The sequence below is a fragment of the Cornus florida genome, unplaced genomic scaffold, assembly GCF_030987335.1.
Source record: "Cornus florida cultivar Cherokee Brave unplaced genomic scaffold, ASM3098733v1 CherokeeBrave_3.0.0_Hap2_Chr04, whole genome shotgun sequence".
Taxonomy (NCBI): domain Eukaryota; kingdom Viridiplantae; phylum Streptophyta; class Magnoliopsida; order Cornales; family Cornaceae; genus Cornus; species Cornus florida.
Window position 1 is genome coordinate 102,122,215 of NW_026775574.1, and position 9,989 is coordinate 102,132,203.

At 33.7% G+C, this 9,989-nt stretch overlaps 1 long non-coding RNA gene across 1 annotated transcript; it reads right to left on the reverse strand.

Annotated features, from left to right (window-relative positions):
* Nucleotides 1-547: 547 nt before the first annotated feature.
* LOC132302383 (uncharacterized) lies at nucleotides 548-1,546 on the reverse strand. Its single transcript, XR_009480816.1, has 2 exons — nucleotides 1,411-1,546; nucleotides 548-736 (listed from the first exon to the last, which is right to left on the reverse strand). It is a non-coding gene; the product is annotated as an uncharacterized LOC132302383 (long non-coding RNA).
* Between the last annotated feature and the right edge of the window lie 8,443 nt (nucleotides 1,547-9,989).

Below are 9,989 nucleotides of genomic sequence, written 5' to 3' on the forward strand. Positions count from 1 at the left end.
ATATATAGGGATATGTTGCGACAAAATTATTGTCCATATAACTAGTTTTATTGTGACAAAAATTTCGTCACAATATATAGGGACATGTTGTGACAAAATTAGTTGTCGCTATAAGTTATTTTATTGTGACAAAATTAGTTGTCACTATAAGTTATTTTATTGTGACAAAATTATTTGTCGCAATATATATATTATGTTGCGACAAATACATTGTCACTATAAGGTTAAATATTGTGACAAAATAAATGTCGCAATATATATATCCTGTTGCGACAATATTTTGTCACTATAAATGTTGTTTTATTGTGACAAAACATATCTTTTGTCACAATATATCTATCATGTTATGATAAATATGTTGTCACTATAAATTAAATATTGTGACAAAATAATATATCGTGCCACTAATACAATAATATAATTTTGATTTCACCTATTTGAAATTTGAAACCTATAAATTAAATTAAAATATTAATAAACTAAACAATCTAAACCAAGATCCAAGCATATCACTCAAAATCAATATATTTGATAATCAAACATAGAAGATAAAACACATATTCCATTAAGAATTTAGATATTAAAATGTGCAAATCATCTAAAATGATAATTCCAACATATATCAAAATCCTAATATATAAATCCAATATTACACAATGTTAATTGCATACACATATCAAAATCCCAAAAGAAATCTGAATCCAAAAGGGAAGCTAGATTGCAATCAATGTGAAACCTGCAAATAAGAATAAAATTTTAAAGAATATTTTAAAAAACTTAATATCCCGGTGATAAGCACAAGTTTTACGAGTTTAGTTCATGTCTTGCTTTGTTGGATTTTGGTTTCTATAGTTAGCTTTGGCAATAAAAGTGCTGCCGAAAAAAAAAAAAAAAAAAAAAAAAAAAAAAAAAAAAAAAAAAAAAAACCTTCCCCTAACAAAAAAATATGAGGGAGATCAATTGCAATACTTAACAGTCCAGGAGACTCAAATTCTTCAGACGTGCCTAGTATTTTTGGTCTCCCCTAATTCTCTACCAAAGGCAAAGTGGCACAAGTTTTAACACATTGCTAATATATATGTTGATAAAATTATTAGCCTCATTGTTGAGTTATCAAGTTAGGTTATTAAAAAATAGTTGAACATATCATTTATCCATTACTTGTTTAATTTAATTCTATTGTAGGTTAGGTTATTAAAAAATGTTAATAGACTAACTAGCCTCATTCTTTTTAATTCCAGTACAACTCAAGGTCTTCTTCTAATAAGGCAGAACTTTAAATAGGCAGAACTTCATCACAATTATTCAACACATACATTCGAACCTTATCAAGATCATTAAATGGCATATTGAAATAGGTCGGTGCTCCCAAAGGACATATATCTTGAATAAAAACAAAAAGGTCCTGACCTTTATTTCCTCGACTGCCATCGTAATTCCGTTCATCTCGATTAAACACTGTCTCAACCCTTTTGAGATACATCGAACAAAAAGTCAGGCATTCTTTGTCAATATATGCCTCAGCAATTGGTCCCTCGTGTTTGGCTTTATTTCGAACCGTTGTGTACCGTTACGTCGAAAAAGGCTAGGGAAATATCCATTCCAGTTTGCATAATATAATGACAATGTCCTTTTCTATTTGCTCCAACTCATCCAGCTGCAATGTCCTTGAACACAATTTTTTAAAAAAGAAACTAAGTTCAGTTAGTGCGGTACATACATCCTTGCGAAGGTACCCATGTATTGCTACCGGAAGTAAATGTTACAAAAGAATATGACAATCATGACTTTTCATTCCCGATAGCTTGCAATCTTTGATATTAACACATCGAGAAATGTTTGATGCGTACCCATCAGGGAAGGTGGTCTTCAACAACTGCTAATTGTTGCAACAAGACGTTATTACAATTGTAACATGGACAACGAGTCCGGTTGAGTGAATCTACATGTTTACTAGCCACTTCCATAAAGTTTTTTACTCCTTGCATGTACTCTATCGAATTCCTATCATTATTTTGAATCCTACCCTGATCAAAATCCATTTCCCTAACACAAGCTAAATAAGCACTGTCAAATTAAATTTACTGGAAATAAAAAAAATAAAAATAAAAATAAAAAGCACTGAATTTTATATTGGCCAATGTCATGCATGCATACTAAAAAAAGTAAAAAGTAAATTTGTTGTTCAGAAGAAAAATAAAATCATTTCCAATGATTAATGATAACAAATTACTTTACTGTGCCTAACCAAAACCAAAATACATAAAAAAAACACTAACTGAGAATGTGTAGGCAAGGATGTGGGTGACGGTGTGGACATGGGGTAGGTTCTGACCGAGAAAATGTTGGCAAATGTGACTGTCAGATTGGGCATGGGAGTATGCTCTGACTGAGAGACTCGTCTCCGACGGCTAGGTCCAGCCATAATTACCTATAAGAAGTTAGTGCTTTATATGCCAAAATAAAAATTATGTACTTTTTTTGTTTGGTATTCTTTATTGGGAGTCAAATACTTGTTAATACTTGTATCCTACTCATATCTCCATTAGTTGAACCCATTTCTATCTAAGCTTTTAGGTCCAGCCATAATTACCTATAAGAAGTTAGTGCTTTATATGCCAAAATATAAACTATGTACTTTTTTTGTTCGGTATTCTTTATTGGTAGTCATACACTTGTTCATACTTGTATCCTGCTCATATCTCCATTAGTTGAACCCATTTCTATCAAAGCTTTTAATTTCGAACTAAGTCATGTAAATAAGTTTCCCACGGATTCTCTCTAGAAAATTTCATATCGAAGGTAAAGCTTGTACTTAAATGCTTTTGCCAGATTAAAGCAACTTATTGCAACATATTCAATCCAAGGAATTAATATATATATATATATATATATATATTTATATATATATATATTTATATATATATATATTAATAGACTTTTTTGCACTTTACCATATATTTATATATATACACACACTTTTATATATTAAAAACATACCTTATGATAAGTTTTAATTTTTCTTATTATTTTCCAAACAAGTATATGGTGACAGAAGGCTAATTTGTGACAAGAATTTACTCTTTTATGATGAAATATTTTTTGTCGCTAAAAGATATAAATTGGCAACAAATAATTTGTCACAAAAAGTCTATTAATTGTGACAAAGTAAGTTTTGTCACAATAACTTAATCTTTTGTAGTTGTCACTAGAAGGTTGTTTGTAGCGACAACAATTTTTATCGTTAAAATACCATCAATTTTGATAAAGCTAAATTTTTCAAAATAACTCAATCTTTTGCGACAATGTATCATTTGTCACTAAAAGGTTGTTTGTAGCGACAACAATTTTTGTCGTTAAAATGCAATCAATTGTGACAAAGCTATATTTGTCACAAAAACTTCACCTTTTGTGACAATGTATCATTTGTCACTAGAAGGTTGTCTGTAGCGACAATAATTTTTGTCGTTAAAATGCTATCAATTGTGGCAAAGCTAAATTTGTCACAATAACTCAATCTTTTGCGACAACGAATCATTTGTCACTAGAAGGTTGTTTGTAGAAACAACAATTTTTGTCGTTAAAATGTAATCAATTGTGACAAAGCTATATTTGTCACAATAACTTAACCTTTTGTGACAATGTATCATTTGTCACTAGAAGGTTGTCTGTAACGACAACAATTTTTGTCGTTAAAATGCTATCAATTGTGACAAAGCTATATTTGTCACAATAACTTAACCTTTTGCGACAATGTATCATTTGTCACTAAAAGGTTGTTTGTAGTGACAATAATTTTTGTCATTAAAATGCAATCAATTGTGACAAAGCTATATTTGTCACAATAACTCAACCTTTTGCGAGTCACTAGAAGGTTATTTGTGGCGACAATACTTTTGGTTATTAAAATGCCATCAATTGTGACAAATATAGTTTTATCACAATAACTCAACCTTTTGCGACAATGCATCATTTGTCACTAGAAGGATGTTTATAGCGACAATAATTTTTGTCGTTAAAATGCCATCAATTGTGACAAAGTTATATTTGTCACAATAACTCAACCTTTTGCGACAATGCATCATTTGTCACTAGAAAGATGTTTGTAGCGACAACAATTTTTATCGTTAAAATGCCACCAATTGTGACAAAGCTATATATATCACAATAACTCAACCTTTTGTGACAATGCATCATTTGTCACTAGAAGGTTGTTTGTAGCGACAACAATTTTTGTCGTTAAAAAGCTAGTTAATCGCAACAAAGCTATATTTGTCACTAAAAGCTAGTTAATCGCAACAAAGCTATATTTGTTACTATATTTTAATAAATTGCGACAATATATTTGTCACTAAAATCAATTTTGTCGCCATACCCTTTTTCTACCATATGACAGGATGGGAGGAAATTCGCGGGGTAGATATTGCGACAACTTTTTGTGACAAATTTGGTTTTTATCGAGTAAAGTTAGCTTAAGGCGACAAAGTTACTTTTTGTCACAAAAGGTCATTTTATTGCGACAAATTCATCTTGTCGCTATAGTTTTTGTCGCCAAAGACAAATTTGTTGTAGTGCTTTTTGGGTTTCTTGGTTCATCAAAAGGGTATAGAGATCGATAGGAATAAAGCTAAGGCGATTATTGATGCTAGTGCGCCGAAAAGTAAGAAACAGTTTCAGAGGTTACTTGGGCAAGTGAACTATCTTAGGAGATTTATTGCTAATACAGCTGGGAAGTTACATGTGTTTTCCCCGCTACTCAAGTTAAAGCCGATGGAAGAATTCAAATAAGATGATACATATCAAAGGGCATTTGACCAGATCAAGAAATACTTGTCAAGTCCTTCTGTCATGATGCCACCAAGGAAGAAATGGTCGATGAAGTTGTATTTATCGGCTGCTGAAGAATCCATTAGAGCTATGCTAGCACAAGAAAATAAAGCAGGAAATGAACAAGCAATATATTATCTCAACCGAGTTTTAACTCCAGTCGAGTGTAGATATACGCCGATTGAGAAATTATGTTTGGCTTTGTATTTTGCAGCAATGAAATTAAGAGTCTATATGTTGCCTGTTTTGGTTTATATTGTTTGTCAAACAGATCTTATAAAGTATATGCTATCAAGGCCATTAATCACAGGCCGGATCGGCAAGTGGGCTCTAGCATTAATGGAATTCAACTTTGCATATGTTCCACAAAAGGCAGTCAAGGGAAGGGCATTGGCAGACTTTCTTGCCGATCATCCCTCAGCAGAAATTGAATCACAAGTATTTGATGAGCTTGACTCGGCAGCCATATTCATGACCCCTTGGACTTTAATGTTTGATGGCTCGAGTACCAGTGAAGGCTCAGGAGTTAGCATTGTGCTAATATCCCCAACAGGGAACCAAATTTTGTTTTCTTTCTTTTTGGATTTCAGGTGCTTAAATAATCAAGCCGAGTATGAAGCATTGATTATCGGCTTGGAAATCCTACTAGAAATGGCAGTCAAAGACGTCCACTTTGTGGGAGATTCAAGTTTGGTGATTAAGCAAATCTCAGAAGACTTTAGATGTTTGAATTGGCAATTGAGACCATTTCATTCGTTGGCAACCCAATTGGTCAACCAATTTCACAATGTGACTTTGGAATATGTTCCAAAGGCCATCAATAAAATAGCTAATGATTTAGCACAGACTGCTTCAAGAGTTAAGGTGCCGAGTGGTATGAAGGAAAGGATAATGAAAATTACACTTTGATCTCTTCCATCGACTGAAACAAGAAATCAAGTTATGGAAGAAGTCTTTGCCACTGATGTTGCCGAGTTAGATGATGATGATTGGTGAATCCCTTACATCTCGTTTTTGCAACATCTCACTCCAGAAACCGATCGAAAAATAAAAAGAACTGCAGTCGATTATGTGTTTATGGATGGAGATCTTTATAGAAGATCAACTGATGATGGTTTGTTATTTCAGTGCATTAGTAAGTTTGAGGATTTGAAGATTATGGCCGAGGTATATGAAGGGATATGTGGAGCTCACCAAACCGGCATAAAAATGAGATGGTTGATACTCTGATATAGATATTATTGGCCTGGAATGAGAAAAGATTGTATGAACTATGCAAAGGGTTGTACAAATTGTCAAAAGCACGGCCCAATGCAGTGGGTTCCAGCAATAGAGATGCAATTACTAGTTAAACCATGGCCTTTCAGATGTTGGGTCATGGATCTAATCGGTAAGATTAATCCTCCTTCATCAAAGGGTCATCATTGGATTATTTTAGCTACCGATTATTGACGACGGCCATTCTTATACGCCAAAATAATGTAATGAATGTGCGGTTCAAGAAAAGCCTTTTAGGTCAAGTTTAGATTTATAAAAACAACTACCAACACTACTACTAATGTAGCAAGAGTGAGTAGGGATCGTCCCAATGGATTATACGTGTTGGAATTTAACTTCTACTCTAGTGGATCACAAGATTGCAAAGATAGAGATTGGTTTATTAAACTAAGATGCAAGGAAATTAAAATGCAATTAAAATAAACTAAGTTGAGTTAGGGATTTAAGAGATATGAAGAGAGGTCTTAGGGTGTTGGAATCACCACTAAGCTCGTGTAATTAACCATTTGCTTTCCATTAATGGGGAATACATTGTTGTGAACAAAATGCGACTACCAATTGCAATATTAAGCATAGACCATCAAATTCATGTATGAATTGTCTACCTAACCAACAAATAAACTAAGTGTAGAACAATCCATCAAATCTAAGCATGACCCATCAAACTAGTGACAATTGTAGCACACATCAATCTAGAGAATCATGGAATTTGCAATAATAAGCCATAGAATATCAAATCAAGTATAGATTGTTTACCTACCTATAAACATGAATTAAATTTTAGAGCAACCCATCAAGTATAAGAATAATCCATCAAATTAATTGACAAACCTATTCAATGAAAACTCATGTTTAGCCATCATTAGATCATTAATTAATTACATATAGATATGCAACCAACATAACGAAACTAGTGTAGAGATTAATTCCCCAAATAATCACACATAAGACAACATGTAATGAAATAGAGAATCAATAAAAAGAAATAATCCATATGAATCATGTAAGAAATAATTCCTAATTTAATCACACATAGACATGTAAATAAACTAGAGAATTAATAGAAAGAATTAAACTATAGAAATCATAAAAATATACCAAGATTCATTACATTCACAAGACTAGAACACTAATCACAACAATATATATAAATCTCCAAAAATAGAAATACAAGGGTTTAGATTACACAAGACTTAGGGCTCATCCAAGCCCTAAGTGTAGATCTAGCCAATCATGGAGGAAGTAGATGTGGTCATGAAACCCTCAAGGGTAAGCTCCAAACATGGCTTCATCTTCTTATTCTTCTTCTTTTTCTTCTTCTTTGAAGCTCTAGAGATGGAGAGAAAGTGGATCTAGAGATGGGTCTTGAGATGTGCCTCTACTTCCCTCTTTTCTTCTAACCCTAATCTCTAACTTTACTAGAGAGAGAAATATAAATTATAATGTAAAAAAATAAAATGATAAAAACTTCTTTACAAAATGGGTCACTTCCCTTTATATAGAAAGTCCTTTTCTTAGTCACTAAGTCAGAAATATAGCTCCAAAAATATCTAATCCCGTACTATGTGGTAGGTGGGAGTTTTGGGCGCGAGCGGGAATAAGACAGCTCACTACCAGCAAAAGTTCGATCGATCAAACTTCGATCAATCTCAAAAAAAACGATCGATCTCAGAAAAAGTTGGATCGATCCAACTTGGCAGTTTTTCAGTATTAGCCTCCTTTTGCTCCAAATCAGCTTCTTTTTGCTCCGAATCCTCACTAAGACTTAGTTTGACTCCAAAAAAGTCTTAAGAAACCATTTTTAGCCCATTTTAACATTATTGACCTGAATTAGACAAAAACACAAATAAGTACTAAAACGAAAAAATAAGATAGATAAAAGTCCTAGAACACTCAAGCTTAAGGGGTTTAAAAGTGCACTTTTCAGCGCTCATCAATTATTTTACTAAGTGGGTTGTAGCCGAGGAATATATCTCAGTAACTCACAACACGGTGATACAGTTTCTGGAGCGACATATCTTTCACCGATTTGGCTTACCTAAAACAATTATTGCCGATAATGGATCTGTGTTTCGAGCAAATGAAGTATTACAACTCGGCATTGATATGCAAGTAAAAATGGTAACTTCTACACCCTATTATGCTCAAGGGAATGGCCAAACAGAGGCTTTAAATAAAGTTGTTATTGAAATTATTGAGAAAATGATAAAAGATAAGCCGAGGCGTTGGCATGAAACCCTTTCAGAAGCTTTGTGGGCTTACCGAAATTCGAAGCGAACAAGTACTGGGATAACTCCTTATCGGTTTACATTTGGCCATGATGTTGTGTTGCCGATGGAGTTAAATGTAAAATCAGCAATAGTAGCTTTACAACGCAATCTTATACCTGCCGATTACAACGAAGCTATGCTTGCCGAGTTAGAAGATTTAGATGAAGTCCGAAAACTTACTTTAGACCACCTTATGGTCCATAAAGCCAAAGTAATAAGGGCTTACAACAAAAGGGTGAAATTCAAGTCATTTTCAGAGGGTGACATAGGCAAACGATTCTTCCACCTGGAAAGGTGGATAGGGTTTATGGAAAATGGTCACCTACTTGGAAGAGCCCATACTTGGTTCACCAAGTATTACATAGAGGAGCTTACAAGTTAAAAAATCTAGATGGTGAAATCCACGAGAAACCAACAAATGGAAGGTATAAATGGAAGGTACCTTAAAAAGTATAAGCCAACTATTTTTGAACTCATGGAAGAAAAGAAGTCTCCAATGAAGTCAGAATAGTTTGGATTATATTTTACCTTTTTATTTTGTGCAAATTATGTAAAGAAAGGATAAGTTTGTTTGCACAATGAATAAAACATTAGCATGCTATGATAGCAAGGTTGTTTAAAGAAAACCACATTACTTACCCAAACGGGAAAATTGTTCAAAAGTATATTACAGACCCATAATTGTTCAAATTTTATTAAAGTTACTATGGAATTCTTCAAACTTAACCTTGAAGTCTGCCCAGGAGGCTCGGGATTGGTTTAGGATGATTTCTGCTTGTTTTTTGTTTTGTTCTAACTTTAGCAGTTGGGCTTGCAATGCTTTGAATTTTGGGGCTGTAGCCTCAATTTGGACCTTCAATTCTGCTACCTTGTTACCAAGTTGAGTCTTATCTGACTGTAGCGGAGCAAGTTCAGCCTGAAGCTTCTTTTCCTTAGCATTCAACTCGGCAGCCTCTTTCTTTAGGGACAGATGCAACTCCCTTCCTTTCTTCAAAGTTTGGGACAGTTCTTCTTTCTCATGACACTGGGAAGAGTAGTGATCGATAGTCTAGACTGATTCAGCATAAGTAGTAGTCAAAGAAGGCACTCGAAGTTGGAAGTTCTTAAAGAAAGTCTGATCATTCAAGGAAAATCTAGGGTAACTACTAAGAAAAGAAAGTGTCTCAGCCAGTTCATTTTTGAATAAAGGGGTGAGAGACAAATCTTATTGTACCATTTGGGACAATATCTAGATGGCTTTTGTTACTTCTAGGGGGGTATCAGAGGTTTGTTCAATTGGAATTTCAGGAGGTTTAAGATCAGGTGAGTCGAAAATAGAATCAAATAAAGAGTCAAGGTTTATAAAGGGAGAACTCGGGTTGGTGCTGACGGGAATGGTTGGAGTAGTCGAATCTCTATGTACCTAAAAGATTATTAGGTTAGTCACAGTCGTTATAAGTCTACAAGAAAAAGTTATAAAAGGAAAAATAAATCATAACTTACTTCATCAGAATCTCCAACCTGCTCATTAATTGTTGTTACAGCCAGGTGTGGAGAACGCACAAGGGACCTTTGTTTTTGTCCCACTGATGCTTCAATCTTTTCTTCTTCTTCAACATGGTCTGTAGAAATTTC